General features: G+C 33.0%; 1 protein-coding gene and 1 pseudogene across 2 annotated transcripts in view; one reads left to right on the forward strand and one right to left on the reverse strand.

Moving 5' to 3' along the window:
- The window catches only part of ADCY2 (adenylate cyclase 2), a 596,450-nt gene that overhangs the window by 368,483 nt on the left and 210,197 nt on the right, over positions 1–17,770 (forward strand). The gene's annotated exons all lie outside the window — the stretch shown is intronic.
- LOC127543615 (protein diaphanous homolog 3-like) lies at positions 3,827–6,420 on the reverse strand (annotated as a pseudogene).

Raw genomic sequence — 17,770 nt, forward strand, 5'->3', positions numbered from 1 at the left:
TAGGATCACACCACTCACCCTCTTTAGGATCCCTCCCCCTCCTTTGAATCTCTTCCCCTTTCTTGTATCCTTCCCTTATTACTCTTTTTCTTTTCCCTTTTCCTCTCCCCCTTTTTAATGAGGTGAGAGAGGATTTTCTGTAAATCAAGTATGTCAATTATTTTCTCTTTGAGCCAACTCTGATGAGAGTAAGATTCACACAATGTTCCTCTCCCTCTCTGAGTTCTCTCAGATATGATGTTTCCTTTGCCTCTTCATGGGATGTAGTTTCCCTCTTTTTATCCCCCCTTTCCCCCTTTTCTGACATTCTTCCTTTTCCATTTCTACTTCCTTTTTTTATATTATATCAGTAAAATCAAATTATACATGTAGTCTTTTTGTGGCTGACCAGCAAAGAGCTCCGTTCATACCAGAAGTGTCTCTGCCTGGAAATAAATCACACTGGGAAAGTTCTATTGCCTCAGGCCAAGCCCCCCACTGTACAGATTAGAGGCTATGCCTGGCTGTGCCCCCCTGCCTTGCAGGTTCACAACTGCCCTAAGGAAAAGCCCCGTACTGCAGGTTGGGGCTGCAAGATTGTGCTGTGATCTGTGCTTTCACTTCCGGTTTTGGGTGTATACACACTACCCCACCCCTTCTCTCCCTGCTTGCACTGATCTTTTCCCTGGCCCCTCAGGACAAACCTTTTCTGACAAAATTCCCAGATTTTCTTCAGCTGGTGAGTTGTTGTATATCTAGTCTTCATGGATTTTACCACTCAAGTGCTATTTTTGAGGCTGAATACAATGTTGGTCGTGAGGGTAGGAGAGGTGCTTAGAAAGTCGCTTGTGTCTTCTCCACCATCTTGGCTCTGCCCTGGGAAAATCTTTACTACCAGTGCTTCTGATAAAGATCTCATTTTTAAAATTCAGATACGTGTCAAATTTATATGGATACAAATCATTCCTCAATTGATAAATGGTCAAAGGATATGAATATATAATTTTCAAATGACAAAATTTAAGTCATCTATAATCATATGAAAAAATGCTCTAAATTGCTATTGATTAGAGAAATCCAAATTAAAACAGCTCTGAGATACCACCTCAACTTCTCAACAGGAAAAGATAATGATAAATGTTGGAGGGGATGTGAGAAAACATGGCTTGTTGGTGGAGTTGTGAAATTACTCAACCATTCTGGAGAGCAGTTTGGAACTGTGACCAAAGGGCTATAAAATTGTACATACTCTGTGATCCAACAGTGCCTCAATAAGGTCTGTAAACCAAGAAAATCATAAAGAAGGAAAAAGGAGCCACGTGTGCAAAAATGTTTGTAGCAACTCTTTTTTATGGTAGCAAAAAATTGGAAAATGAATATGTGCCCATCAATTGGGGAATGGCTGAACAATTGTGGTATATGAAGATAATGGAATTTCATAGTTCTACAAAAAAAAAATGATGAACAAGATGACTTTCAAAAGGCCTAGAAAGATTTATACAAACTGATGCTGTGTGAAACAAACAGAACCAGAAATTCATTGTACACAGTAACAACAAGAATGTGACTTCATTCTTCTCAGTGATTCACTGATCCAAAGCAATCCCAAAAGACTTTAAACAGAAAATGCCATCTGCATACAAAAAAAGAACTGTGGAGATTGAATCTAATTCAGCACACGAATGCTATGTTCACTTATTTTTATGTTTTTTTCCTCTCATATAATTTTTCCCTTTTGCTTTGATTTTTCTCTCCCATTCATAAAGCAATGTGTATTAAAAATAAATATTTTTTTAAAAAAAACCTGGAGAATAATTTGGAATTTTGAACAACTGTGCATATCTTTTGATCTAGCAATACTACTACTATTTTGGCCACTTCCCAAAAAGAGCAAAGAAAAAAGAAAGGGATCTATTTGTACAAAAATATTTATTGTGGCTCTTTGTGATGGAAAAGCATTGAAAATTGAGAGGCTACTTATCATTAAGAGAATGACTGAACAAATTGTGGCATATGAGTATGCTAGAGTACTATAGTACTATAAGAAACAATGAGAGTAGTGGTTTAAGAATAAAAAAACAAAAATATGGCAAGATCTACATGAAATTAATCAAAGTAAAACTGAGAAATACCAGGGAATGACTGTACACAATAACATTAATGTGACTATGAAGCAATGAAAATCATGTGTGAAAGATTTGTTTACTCTGAACAAATCAATGATTCAGAACAATTCTAGAAGACTTATATTGAAAAAAATGCTGTCTTCCTCTAAAGAAACAACAATGAACTTTGAGGACAAATTTTAAAATGACTTTATTAATTCATTTTGCTTTGTTACGTGACCAATATGTAAATATATTTTGCATGATTTCATATATATGGTTGATATATTGCTTGCCTTCCTAGTGAGTGGAGGAAGAGTTGAAGAGAATCCATTTTGATAAATATTCTTTAGTAAAAGAATTTAATTATAGTAATTAATTTATATGGATAACAGTACGCTGGATGGGGTTCATGGGTGACAGGGCTGGAAACTACAGCTCTTTCAAATTGTCCTATGATAGAAGTCTGAAAGAAAAAAACAGTTAGCTCTTATCTGAAGGACAAAATTTACCAGTATGCATTGAGTTTAGAAGATTGGACCCATAATGCACTAGGAAAAGTCAATTCTCAATTCATTTTGGTTAGCCCTTAAATTACCAGAGCACTCATGAAATATGGGTGATACCATATGCAAATTAGAAGAGCAAGGGATAGTTTACCTATCAGATCTTTAAAGAAGGGAGGTATTTATAACCAAAGAAGAACTAGAAAACATTATGAAATGCAAAATGAACAACTTTGATTACATTAAATTAAAAAATTACATGTAAATGTTATTGTCAAGTAATGTATAAAACCTGGAATACTGTTAGCTCATGGCATCAAAAAACAATGCACAATTGGAAAATGATAAAAGGATAATTTTGTATCACCACTATGATTAAAAGATAAAATAAATAAAAATAAACACCTCCTAGAACAGATATAAAATTTTAGCAGCAAAAATTAGTTATTATTCATTTTTATAAATGCATCTCTATTATATACATGCTTAAGTCACATATTCTTCATATATTACATATTTGAAATGGGCTTAATATGCCTTACTATTCTGAAGAATCTAATCAACCTGAATTAAGCAATGATCATAATGTGTCTACTAGTCATTTTTCTTGTCTGCTTCAGATTTCTGATATTGTGATGCATAACTACAGAAAGAACTTAGACATGTATAAACATAAATATCCATGTGTATACACAGCAAGAGTTGAATTCTTAGATTTGTGTTTCATTGAACTAAACATGGACAGCAGCCAAATATAATCATTTAGACCTGCAGGCTTATTATATATTTTCTTTAAGAAAACATTGTTGAATAGTCACTCACTTGTTTATTAAAATAGTATATTTAATACAATCTCTCCTTCTAACTATAGTAGAACAGACTGTCAAAAAGATATTAAGCCCATTATACTTTTACTCATCATCTCAAAACATACTTGGGAAAGCCATTGTGTTTGATTTTTTGATGAAATTGTGATATGCTGTGAAACGCATAACTATATAATGTTAATTATACAAAAGCAAGACATTTTTAAAGCATTGCAACCAAGTATTGTATGGCATTGTAGTTTACTTAATCACTTTTACCAACTTTATTCATTAAGTCTGAGTCTTGCAAGCCAAGCTTCTACTTCAGGAAGTGATTCAGTTTTAGGAAACAGAGCCAAAGAACTTCATTTGCTTTTTTTTGATACATTTTTTGTGTCACAGGTTTCTGTCCCAACATCCTTGATTCTCACTATGAATGAATGTCTTAATTATAATAAAGTTCCTCGGAAACATGAGTCCTGGTTGAATTGCAATTGAGTTTGCTATTGGAATGGGACCCTTCCACAGATTTCTTCTTCTGGCTGCTAGGTATCCAGCAGACTGTTAATCACTCCTATCTCAAAACCCTCCATTTAACTTTCACATCTATCAAGTGTGTCTTTTTATGGATGTTCTACTTTTACTTTTTCTGCTATTCCCTTGGCTATTTTAACACATTTATCTTTTTCCTCAGCTTCTCTTCCTTTGGTGTACGTTGCTTACATGAACATAGTTCTGAAGTTATTTAAATAAATAAAAAATTCTTTTACAGACACTTATCAATAGTCTATGTTCAAGAACAATTTTCCATGTTTTTATACATTATAGAAATTTTCTTGGAATTGTTCTTTTGCAAAGATCACAAAACTGGATATCTTTGTTTAAAAATTGTCATGCATGTCCTCAGAGGAAGGAAAGGAATCCAAGTCCTTCTCAAACTGCTGAAATTGCCTTCCCATCTGTGTTAAATTCTTTTCTAGGTTTATTGCAAAGACTGTTTTAGGTTTGTCTATGTGTTTCAAAGTATCAACAAAACTCAAAATAGCTGGATATTTCTCCTCACATATTTCAGTAAGAAAACAGAGCAATGTTGTCTTCTTATCTGGTGACTTTGTGTCGTATAGTTAGCAGGAAAAAAAAAAAACCACTAAGGTTTAACCAAAGATCTGGGCATTCATTCATGTAGTTTCCCATTAGCAGCACAAGTTCCAATACCTTGCTGAAATATTTGCTCTTCTTTATCAAAGGCAGCACTTGAAAGCCATGATATCCAGTTCCTCAATCATTAAGTCTAAACTCCTCAAACTTAAGTCTAAAGAGAATGGAATTTAGACAATGCCACAGACTTTTCACTGCACTCATTCCAACAAATTGTTCTGGCTCACATAGGTTATTATATTCATTCTTGAATGTGGTAGATTCAGCTGCTCCTGATCTGGCAGGTGTTTTATTAAATTCTGAATTGTAGATTCAGCTAATTCATCTAACTCCAATATCATTATTTTTATTTCTTCATTAGTCACATGAAAAGAACCCAGAAAGATTGAAAGGTTCTGGGCAACTTTGGAATCCAGAACTTTCAATTTTTTAATTCATTTCTTTATTGTTCTCTTCTCTGAAAAATCCTCCTCTTCCTTTTTCTATTTTAGTTGACAGCAAAACCTATTCTCAAGTTTAATTTGCAAGTCTGTGTTTCTTACTTATTATTTACTTTTTACTGGAAAGTTTCAGTTATTTGATGAAGTCTGATTTTTTTTTTTGCAAGTCAAATGGGGTTAAGTGACTTGCCTAAATTCACACTGCAAGTAAATGTTAATTATCTAATATCAAATTTGAACTCAAGTGCTTTGACTCCAGATCTGTACTCTATTCATTGTGTCATCTAGCTGCACCTGAGGTCTGATCTTTTACCAGTTCAATCTTTTCATAGTGGTTTCAGGTTTGATTTTTTATTTGGTTTAATATAAATGGTAGTGTTAATGGGGAGGGAGATCAGTGTACTCCTAGAGATCATAAAGGAAGTGGTGGAAAGAGAGGACCACCAAAAATCATTGGCATTCCTGAAATCAGGGGAGGAATTGGTGGAGTCAGGTGGGAACATATCTCTCCACCCAGTATCAGGAATGGCAGTGGAGGTAAATGATAAACAACTACATCTTCTCTTGATTGTGGTTAAAGCACCAAACTGGGATATAAAAGCCTATAATTCTGCTTGGAGCTCAGTAATTTCTTTTCTTTTATTGGGGCAGTTTCTTTTTCAGATTTTCTGCAAGATTCTCATACTTTTTCTTTAAGTTCTTCTAGATTTGCTTGATCAACATAAATTGATCAACCTACAAATTGTCTTAGATCTCTACCTAATTTTTATATGTAAAATTAGGATCTGTTCCACTTCTTTGTAATATTATCTGAGATATGCATTCTTTAATTAATTTGAAATACTGTGATTGTATGAAACAATTATTTCTGATGAGCAATAATGTTGAAATATAGAAAGAAAATATCCTTCTGCTCATTTCCGTCAATGTGCTCCATAACATATTGTAAATATCATTCACTTCATCAAGTTCAGCTCTAATACCTTCTAAATGATGAACTCAATAAAATATTCCTCCTTATGCTCATCAAACACTTTAAGCTGTGTGCCTAGACTATCACTTTTGATATGTTTCAAATTAGCCAGAATTTGTTTCAAGCCACAAGCCATAAATTAATTTCTGATGTGACTTCTGAACTCTAAGTAGTCAAGAAATGTAAGGAAGCCATTAATGAATTGTTTACAATCAATTTTCATTTGAAAAGAATTTTCCTGAAGACTTTTACAATAGAAGAAAACCTCCCCCCACCCTTTCTAGCTGTAGTTGAGGTTTCTAAAACTTTTTCAAGGGTATTTTCCTCTCCAACAATACATACTACTGCAGAAAAAAGTTTAACAACATTCATTATCAAATTGGCTTGTTGAGAGTCCATGGCCTTGACCAATAATGACAGACACTTTTCTTCTCCCATCACTTTCCAAACCACACTTCCTGTTCAGCAAAACTTTCAAAAGCTATATGACTTCATGCTGATTCCTCTCATATTTTCTCCATAGATTTTATTATTAATCAGTTTTTTCCAGAATATCCAACAATAACCCAAGATCTCCATGTCCAAGGTTTTTCACCCATCTGATAGAATTATTAGTCAAAGAGACCCAGAGGAACTCTAAGCAGGTGACAAGACTTTTGTCTTGCATCTCCCATTTACAATTCAGTGATGAATTCCTGTAGTTATATTTGTCTCCTACTTGAAACATCCCACCTTACAAGCAGTATTGATATATTGCATCTCCATTTCTTTTTTGATACTGAAGTACTTTACCCATAATGATGCTTTTATAAGCTTCATTTAAATTCATCTTACATCATTCCCCCCCACCCCTTGCAAATGCCAGGAATTCTTTCAGACAGTAATCTTGTATTATTTTCCATGATATCTGAGGATATTGAAGGTCAATCAGTCCTTGAGGAAAATACATGCTTCAGATGAAGTTTGGAGGACTCTTTCTTACTTCTTAGAAGTGTTATGCTAAAAAATTTGTTTTTTTTTTTTTTAATTTGATTCTTTTCTCTCTGGGCTGTTCAGTGTTGCATGGCCCAGCATGTGGCCTTTCCACCACCACTGCATTTTAATTTCCCAGCTGCCACTGCACAAGGAATATGAGAATAAGGACCAGGAGGGCTTCCTAGCCCATTCCTCTTCATTCTTCCTGAGTTCTGTGGGCAGGCGGCAGCTCCACGAAGGAAGGTAGTGGGATGGGATGGTGGACTAATAACCAGACTATGAGCTGCTGAGGAGATAGTGGAAGTGAGTGGGGAAATTGGGTTGGAGGGAAATGATACTAAGGTGGGAGATACATCAGTCTATCCTCTCCCACTCATTAGCATACAGTAATCCTTCTTACTTAAAAGTTAGCATGAAAGAAAGTAAAAAGAGGCCAAATGAAGGATGTATAAATTATTTTAATGTGCACTGAGTTTTTACTTTATTATTACTCTTTTTTTTGTCTCTGAAACAAATTGTAAAATTCCTCATAACTATAGCATCCTAAACTCTAATTTCTTTATGATTATAAGGAGGCTCACCAACATAGAACTGAAAATAAATATTACATATTTATGAATGTATATCATAAAATGTAAGGGACAATTTTTAATGTTCTCTAATAAACTTTTTCTCCAAGTATTATGAAATAGAACTGAATAGCAGTCCTCTCTGGTTCAAAAATCATTCTTTTCATTTTGTAGGGCAGTTGCTTGGGGAATATTGTTTTGTCTATAAAGATGCTGATGGGACAAATGCCTTAATAAATTATTTCTGAACCTATAGTTAAACAGTCCTCTGGCAATTTGTTAAGGGCAGGATCTGTACCACCTAGTAAAATTATTTTTCACATAGCTCTGAGCTATCTTTATGATTCTTGATTATGTAACTATCTGAGTAAACTATAGTCATCAAAATCAGTCTAGTGCTAAAGTTCCCTGATTCATAGCTGGATATAAGGAGCTCTTTTTATAGAAGTCTGATCAAACTGCAAAAATATCTGAAATTTTTAAGACAGATGGAATGAAAGAGAAACTATTTCCTTTGATAACTCTTTTTTACTAATCAATGAATTATGTCTCCATCAACAAAGATCCTCCTACACATCTTAAAATCATTCCCAGTTGTTAATGTTCTCTGTCACATACATAAAATAAGTATCTGGCACAAAAATAACACCATGACTAAATTATTTTAAGGGAAAAATAAATTTGTTCTGAATATAAGCTTTAGTTATCTTTTTTCTCATTAAATATGAAAATACAGTATATAACAGTGGAAAAAGTCCAGTGCTTAAAGCCAGAAATCATTGGTAGTTATGTTAGTATGAACAATTCACTTCATTCCTTGAACCTCAGTTTCCTCCTTATTCTCAGATAAGATTCCAAAAGATACTTTCTGCCTCATAGGATTGTTATAAAGAAATGACTGCAAATCTTAGGGTGCTATATCAATATGGGTTGCTATTATTGAGAGTTTTAGGAAGTAATAATTCCTTTTTTCCCCATATGTAAAGAGGATCAGATCAAAGAGCATCAGAATACTGGAAAGCAATCTAAGTGGGGATAGTTTCTCTATTTACCTTAGATCAGCAGACTTACAGAAAGATGTATCCATGCTGTTGTATCAATTGTAAGCAACTAGAACTAATTAAAATCTCCATTTTCCTCATTATCTATGAATTTTAACTACAAAGTTTTTAATATTGTTTTTAGATCAAAATTTATCTTAAAGTATTTGAGTAAACATATTGAAGTTTTTGTCTATGATTTGATAAAAACTTCAGGAAATACTAGAAAATAGACTGACAGAAACTAGAAAAAACAAACATCTCACACAATATATCGAGATAAGCTCAAACTGGGTACAGGATTGAGACATAAAGGATGATATGATAAGCAACTTAGGGGAACATAGAAAAAATTACAAGTCAGATCTATGAATAGGATAAGAGCTCATAACCAACTAAAACATGAAGAAGTTTATTATAGGTAAAATGGTGAAATTTAATCACATAAAATTTTGAAAAGTTTTTGCACAAACAAAACTAATAAAGCTAAAATTTAAGAAAAGCAGGAAACAAGGAAAAGAATCCTTACATCAAGGGTTTTTTTTTCCTAATAAAGTCCTCATTTATCAAATGTTATCAAAGTCCTGCAACAAATTTGTAAAAAAAATAAGAACTATTTCCCAATTGACAAATGGGTTAAGGGATATGAATAAGTGGCTTTCAGAGGGAGAAATCAAAGTTCTGAATAATCATATAAAATTATTGTGTCTCAATAATTACAGAAATGAACATTTGAAAAACTATGATACCACACCACAGTCATGAAATTAACTTAAAATAACAAAAAAAAATGACAATTGCTAGAAGGGATATGACAAATTAGTTACACTGATGAACTCTGTGTGATCTAATCCATCCATTCTGGAAAGCAATTTGGAACTGAAATTTTGGGAGGGAAGAAGATATGTATGCAATACCTCTTTTAGAGATGTATACATATTAGCAATGAGATAAAAGAAAAAGAGAAAGAATCCTTAAATACAAAAATATAACAACTCTTTTTGTGGTGGCAAGAAATTGAAAATAGAGGGAATGCCCATTAATTGGGAAATGACTGAATACATCATGATATATGAGTGAAAGTGAAAATTAATATTTTTTGTTCTGTATTCAGATGGTACCAGTTCTTTCTCTAAAGGCAGATAACATTTTTCATTATGAATCCTTTGGAATTGTCTTGTTTCATTGTATTGCTAAAAATAGCTAAGTACTATACAGCAGTTTATGATACAATGTTGTGGTTGCTGTGTACAGTGCTGTTCTGGTTTTTCTCATTTTACTTTGTATCAGTTCATGTAAGTCCAGTTTTTTTTTAATCATCATGGTTTTAATTATTTTAAACTACAATAATATTCCATTATAATCATATGCCACAATTTGTTCAAACATTCCCCAATTAATGGAGAGTCTCTTAATTTTCAGTGCTCTACCACCATAGAGAAAACTGCTATAAACATTTTTTGTAGAAATAGGTTCTTTTTCCTTTAAAAAAATTCTCTTTGGGATACAGATCTAATAATGGTATTGCTGGAGCAAAGGGTATGCACAGTTTTATAGCCCTTTATACATAGGTCCAAATGGCTCTCCAGACTGGTTGGATCAGTTCACAGTCAATATGTCAGATGTGAGATAGTATTTTTAAGTTGTTTCACTTTGCAGTTCTCTTATCAACAATGATTTAGAGCATTTTATTTCATGTGACTTATAGATAGCTCTGAATTCTTTACCTGAAGACACTCTTTTAAGACTTGCAGTGTAGTAGAAAGAGCACTGGCTCAAGAGTCAGAGGATTAAGAATCAGATCCTGAGCCTATCATTAGCTAGTAATACATCACTTCAGAAGATTGACTCCATGATATTTAATATCCTTTCTATTTCTAATTGAGAGCAATAATTCTATAATAAGACTTGGATTCAAGTTATTTTCTAATGCAGATTGATTATATGACTGAGCAAGTCACTATTTTTTTATGGTCCCAAAGAGTGCTCTATCACAGTAAGTTGCCTAGAAAATGCCAATTTGCATGGGATAAATAAATTTCTTAACTGATAAAAATCACATCCTGACAAAAATACAGAAACATCATATTAGCATAGAGAAAATCTTCACTATTTCACATGTTCACAAGGAAGATAAAAGCTAATCAAAAATTATCACGATACATCATTCAATCAACTTTACGTTTTCCAACATTATTCAAGTCTTTGTAAAATTTTATTTTTAGAACATATAAGCCCTCCATAATGAAATGAAGAAGATTCCTTTAGTTTCTCTTTAGCCAAATACTTAATAAAGTCCATTTTCTGCATAATAGATTTTTTTATACTACTCTATTGTTGGAATCCTTACAAGCTGTTAAGTTACTAGAATTAATAGAGACAATAATTATTTAATTTAGCATGGCTCAGTATGATTGATCTGATCTTACTAGGAGATGTTATGGGCCAGAATTTGAAACAAGGTACTAAGTTGAACTGATAGAAACAATGCTTGTGTTCACACCTTTAGAGAGCTCATATAAGCAAAAATCTCCCAGAGCCAAAGGGCACTCTGGGACAGACACAGAGCTCTTTGGGAGATTGAAAACAGAAGCCTTCTCTCGGAGGCAACTTTCACCTTGGTGCTGGCTGGAGTCATTCAGAGTTGAGCTAGAGGCGAAAGGCTAGCAACGAGAACTCTTGGAACCAAGGAAAGCTGAGGCCTCTAAGAAAGTTACTTGGGCCCAAGGAAGGAGAAAATAAACGTTTGGATTTTATCAGTTGGCTGCATTTGGAGTGATTATTACTTTAACTGAAACTAAGGCTGCCTCCAGAAAACCTCCCTGAAAAACCTGCTCCCAGAGAGAACCATTATATTATATTAAAGAAGAGAACACCGCACTCCATAATCCTGCCTTTTGCAGATTTATGGGAGTTCTCCAGGGTAATTCTAACAAGTATCACTTGAGAAAAAGTACATTTTATTTATTGTGTAACATAGAGATAAATTTGAGACTGCCTTTCTTTGTACTGTAATGCTGACTTCTTGGTCCCTAGTGCCTGAAGACTAGATATGTTACATCTTCCTTTCCTAGGTTTCTCCAGTACTCTTAAACAAATTGGGATGGCTCTCTATGTTATCCAGCCCCACCAATTAGGTTCATTGATTTTTGAGATTGGATCTCCTGTAGACCAATTCCATTTAACCACTAACAGATCAGCATTTACAAAGGAAATTTTACTTTGAAGTTATAAAAACAAATATTTGAACATATTCCCCAACATGTGATAGAAATAAGCCACATGCCTATTCAAGTCTACTCCAATACAAACCTTAATCTCTGGGGAGAGGAAGGAGATTAACTTCATATTTTAGCTTTATTACTGTAGAGCACAGTCCCAAATTTTTAATCACAAAGCCCCACTTGAGATCAAATCCCAGGCATCTTGGCATTTTAAGGCTTCTCTTCTGGACTGGCTGGCTTTCTGATATACTACAACATCTCCCTTGGAATCCTGGCTACAAGGACATCATGGACTTAAACAGAATGGACAAAATTGAACAGAACAGAAATATTTCAAGCCACAGGACTTAAAAGGAGAGAGGAGGAAGAAGGTATCTCTCTTTCCTAGTTCAGTTAATGTTCTTATGCTGTGGATGAACTATGTATGATTTTTACCCTCTGGATGCAATACAAAATAAAGAATGAAGTTGTCTCAATCTTGAAGTTTTAAAAGACTCAGCCTGTTACAGTTCTATATCCAAAAAAGAAGACTATTTCTATCTACTTGGTAGGGGAACATAGAAAAGCAAGATGCTTTCATATTTGGCAACCGAGGAATCTTCCAAAGGCCTATAACATACTGATTTCTTAAAAATTTAATTTTAAATCATATCAATGTATTGTCTTGATATCTATTTTGTTTTATTTAAAGATTATTCTAAATTATAAATAGCTTCTTTCATTTTAACTCTTTAAAGATGACATCGAGCCTGCTTCTTTTTCTGGGGAAGAAGGATGGTATGCATCTTCAAAGAAAATAATGAAAAGAAGTTAAATAAAACAAAAACAAAAAGGATAAAGATTTAGGGACATAGACGCTTGGTTTTAATATGGAAGGAAGTTTAGGAAATTTCCACAGGGTGCCCCAACCTTCAGTGTTTCCCCTTCATCTGCAAAATCAAGAAGTAGCTCTTTTTCTTTTAATATAAATCCTCATCAATCTTGCCCATCAACTCCTCGAACTTTATTTCATATTCTTCTATATGACAAACTCTTACCTCCCATTAACTGGTTTCCTCACTGCTCTACAAACATACTGATTTCTGTCTTTCCTTCTTTGTTCATGTTATTCATTTTGCCTAAAATACTCTCTTCCCTCCCACCTGTTGAAACCCTATCCTCCTTTAAAGGCTCAACTCAGGTTCCAGCTTTTCCACAAAACTTTCCTGTAATAGTGTAGTCTAGCTTTACTTTGTTTGTTTTTGAATGACATGTTCTGTACAGTAATAGTTGGTGATGTATTTACCAACTTCTATTGGTCCATTTCATTATTAAATTTTCATCTAAGGATATATTCTATTATTTCTTCATAAATTAGTAAAAATGAATAATTTACTCTAATAAGATCTGAGTCTTCTCCCCAATTTATAAATTAATGATAAAAAAGTATTTTCCCATATGCTTTCATTCATCACTGCTTCATACCACCTGGTCTCAGAGGCTTAAGTTTAAAAAAAAAGTTATTTAATTAAGCTAATATTTACTAATGTCATTAGAAACATTAGTTATTAACATTTAAGCATTAAAAGCAATAGAATGACATTTGTGTATTTCAACAATGTATCAACTGTGAGGAAGATTACAACCAGAGTTATAGCATTAAGGGCTATTGCTGAAGGATGAATACAGAGAGGCTTGGAGAGACTTACATGAACTGATGTTGAGTGAAATGAGCAGAATCAGGAGATCATTATATACTTCAACAACAATTCTGTATGAGGATGTATTCTGATGGAAGTGGATATCTTCAACAAAGAGAAGATCTAACTCAGTTCCAATTGATCAATGATGAACAGAAGCAGCTACACCCAGAGAAGGAATACTGGGAAATGAGTGTAAACTATTTGCATTTTTGTTTTTCTTCCTGGGTTATTTTTACCTTCTGAATCCAATTCTTCCCGTGCAACAAGAGAATTGTTTGGTTCTACACACATATATTGTATCTAGGATATATTGTGACATATTTAACATGTATAAGACTGCTTGCCATCTGGGGGAGGGGGTGGACGGAGGCAGGGGAAAAGTCGGAACAGAAGTGAGTGCAAGGGATAATGTTGTAAAAAATTACCCAGGCATGGGTTCTGTCAATAAAAAGTTATAATTATGAATAATAAAAAGGGCTATTGCTGCTTTCTTAGTTTAACAGTTCAATTTTCTCAAGATGGCAGTCAAAGTCATTCAGTAATCTTTTTAGAATATCTTCTTCACCACATACTTTTTCACAGAATGGGATAACCTTGTTCTTTATAGAAAGATCTCTTTAAACTATTTTTCATTGACAATTAACTCTGTCTCCAAGGAAAGAAATACTCCTAGCCCATTCAGTTTCTTGATTCTCAAAAAATTACACTATTTCCAGATAATAGTTAAATAAATTCACTTTCTCTAAAATGTCATTTGAAGTTTATATATTTACGCATATAGACATATAGGTATAGCCTTGTATTATTTTAAATTATTTGATTTATATCATTTTTCTTTAGTTATATTATAAGCACCTGGTGGTCTATACATTATACTTTTGGCATAGTCTGATTAAAACCTAATATACTACTCAGTGCAATGATAAAGGCATATAAGATGTCTATTGATTTTAGTTTGCTAGTTTAAAGAAAATCTGCATTGTACCCACATTATGTTATGAGTTGGAACCAAAATTCAAAATTGATCTAAAAGATATTTGATTAGTTTATATCCCATTCCCCATTCCCTGCCAGTATCAAACACTTATTTAAATGTATTTATGTGAGATTTATATGTAAATAGGCATTTGCAAGTTGTGTTACATTTTAATTTTTTTAAAAATTACACTGAAATAACTTTGTCAGAGTGAAGAGTATATAAGGCTGTTATAATAAAGCACCTGTTCTAAGCTTCAGTCTTTGTAATTATATAGAACACCTAATGATGTGTTGCAAGTTATTTACTTTCTTTTTAAAAACGATAGTAATTATAGGGAACTTCTATAGAAGCTGTTCACATTATTAACTACTTTGGCATTTGACTTGAATTTAGTTCTGGGAATAGAATTGGAAAATAAAAATGACAATAGCATTTTTTAGACAATAAATCATGCTTAACAAATTTTCTTGGTAACTTAAATTGTTTTTAAACTTTGGATCTTTACATTTTTGTGTAATCCACAGAATATGATAAAAAAAGAGATAAAGAGATTAGATTTGTTTTATGTAATTTAAACCAATATATGTTTATGAATAAGGGTATCTCATTGACAATACATTTACTGACATAAAGTTATTATATATGCATATATATAGTAGGATGACAGCAGATCGTATCATGCAGTGCTCCAAATGGTTCAGAACTATGTCTTTATTTTCCCTTCTTCATTTTTCTTCCTATAGAGATTAGGAATTTCAAGGGGGATTAAAGGAGGAAGGATTGAACCAACATTAGACAACAGTGGACTGAAATTCATGTAACTTGAATTCTGAACACTCAAAACTTTGGAATAGTCTGTAATTCAAAACTGTCAGTAGAGGATATACCTATTTGTATAAAAAATACCAGTTTGCATTTATGGTTAGCATAAAAAAAGAATGTCCAATATTTTAACAAAAGTTACATTGGAACAATTTCAAAATTGCATAGTGGATCTCTTTTCTGATATGCCTACAAATAGTTAATCTTATTTTTTAAATGAGTAATGTATCCATGAATCCATAGATTTTGAATCCCTTCTTACAAACTTCATAAGATAACAGTTGATGCTTCATTAATTCTATAATCTCATCAATGTAGGCATTCCAACCAAAGGCATACTTTCATCCTATGTGACTCTATTCCTGTCATGAAAACTCTCCATAGGATTTCTACCCCACATGCAAAAAATGTCATGGACATCATCAATCAATACAGGGTGATTCACAGAACTCAAGAGAAATCTCAATAACTTGAAAAAAAGCTGCTTTTCATCTAGCCAGTTTGCTTCAAACTCATAATATACTTCCTGTATAAATATCAATATACTTCTAAAATACAAGTGTATGTGCATACCCTTTGATCCAGCAGTGTTACTTCTGGACTTATATCCCAAAGAAATACTAATGAAGGGAAAGGGACCTGTATGTGCCAAAATATTTGTGGCAGCCCTGTTTGTAGTGGCTAGAAACTGGAAATTGAATGGATGCCCATCAACTGGAGAATGGCTGGGTAAATTGTGGTATATGAATGTTATGGAATATTATTGTTCTGTAAGAAATGACCAGCAGGATGAATACAGAGAGGACTGGCGAGACTTACATGAACTGATGCTAAATGAAATGAGCAGAACCAGGAGATAATTATACACTTCGACAACGATATTGTATGAGGATGTATTCTGATGGAAGTGGATTTCTTTGACAAAGAGACCTGAGTTTCAATTGATAAATGATGGACAGAAGCAGCTACACCCAAAGAAAGAACACTGGGAAATGAATGTAAACTATTTGCATTTTTGTTTTTCTTCCCGGGTTATTTTTACCTTCTGAATCCAATTCTCCCTGTGCAATAAGAAAACTGTTCAGTTCTGCAAATATATATTGTATCTAAGATATACTGCAACATATTTAACATATATAGGACTGCTTGCCATCTAGGGGAGGGGGTGGAGGGAGAGAGGGAAAAAATCGGAACAGAAGCGAGTGCAAGGGATAATGTTGTAAAAAAAATTACCCTGGCATGGGTTCTGTCAATAAAAAGTTATTATAAAAAATAAAAAATGAAAATAAAATAAAATACAAGTGTATACTTATAAATTCAATATGAGATAGAATATATAATTTGAATAAATTAATTTGAATTTACTATGAGAGCTTAAAGTTTTTATAAGGTGATATTAGTGTAAGGGTTATACAATTCAAATATAGAAATCAGAATTGTGCTTTTACTTAAGTAATTCCTGTTGATCACATCTTAGAATCACAGTCAGGGAGGACCTCAGTATCCATTTAGTTAAAGCCATATCTGAGAAGGAATCTTTCCTATGCTATTCTCAACAAGAATTCATATATCTTTCATTAAAATATTTCTAGTTAGGAAAAACTACTATCGCCTAAGGTAATTCATACTTTTTCTCTTCTATCATGAAGTTAGAATGGTCACTTTTCTTCTTCTCAAGATTTTCCTTTTTTATTTTGTTTCTTAGTCAAAATCATCTCCCATTAGTTGATCTCATTGTTTAGTATTATTTAAAGGATGAAACAGTCAGTAAGACAATCTAAGAATTTTCAGATGCCTTGGTTTCAGAGTAGAGAGTTCTCCACCATAAATCATTTTGACAGTATTTAATATGCTTCTATGTACTGTGTTCAAAGTTCTATGATACCATCATTTCTAATTTATCTTCATCCACTGCTTTTTTTCCCCTAACTTTTTTATTTCCTCATAAACATATAATTTTAAATATGTACAGTGTGTCTGAGTATTTTCTTCTATATCCCAACAAGATTTGGTTATATCTATGAAAACTCATTTACCTCTTTGCATTTGAATCTTTCTTCTGTGTTTTTGTTGTACTACTCACATCAACATTGATCTCAATCCTTCTATGTCTTTTGATTAATCAATCAACAAGCATTCATCAAGTTCCTATAATGACTCAACTCTGTCATAAATATTCAAGATATAAAGAAAAAAATGAAAAAAATTTCCTGCATTCAAGGATCTTACATTTTATTGGTGGAAGCAATATGAACATATAAAAAAATATTTACAAAACAGATATGAAATTAATACAAGTTAATTTTGGTGATGGAACTAGTAGCTAGAAAGATCAGAAAAAGCCTTGTGTAAGATGTGGCATTTGAGCTGAGTTATGAAGAAATTAAAAGATTCTAAGTAGCCCCAGTGAGGCAAATACCTTTCTGGAATAGGTGGGGAAACCTTTATAAAGACATGGAATGTCATATGGGAGAAATGGCAAAAAATTAATTGGGCTGAAGCATAGAATGCT

Source organism: Antechinus flavipes, chromosome 1, assembly GCF_016432865.1.
Source record: "Antechinus flavipes isolate AdamAnt ecotype Samford, QLD, Australia chromosome 1, AdamAnt_v2, whole genome shotgun sequence".
Lineage (NCBI taxonomy): Eukaryota > Metazoa > Chordata > Mammalia > Dasyuromorphia > Dasyuridae > Antechinus > Antechinus flavipes.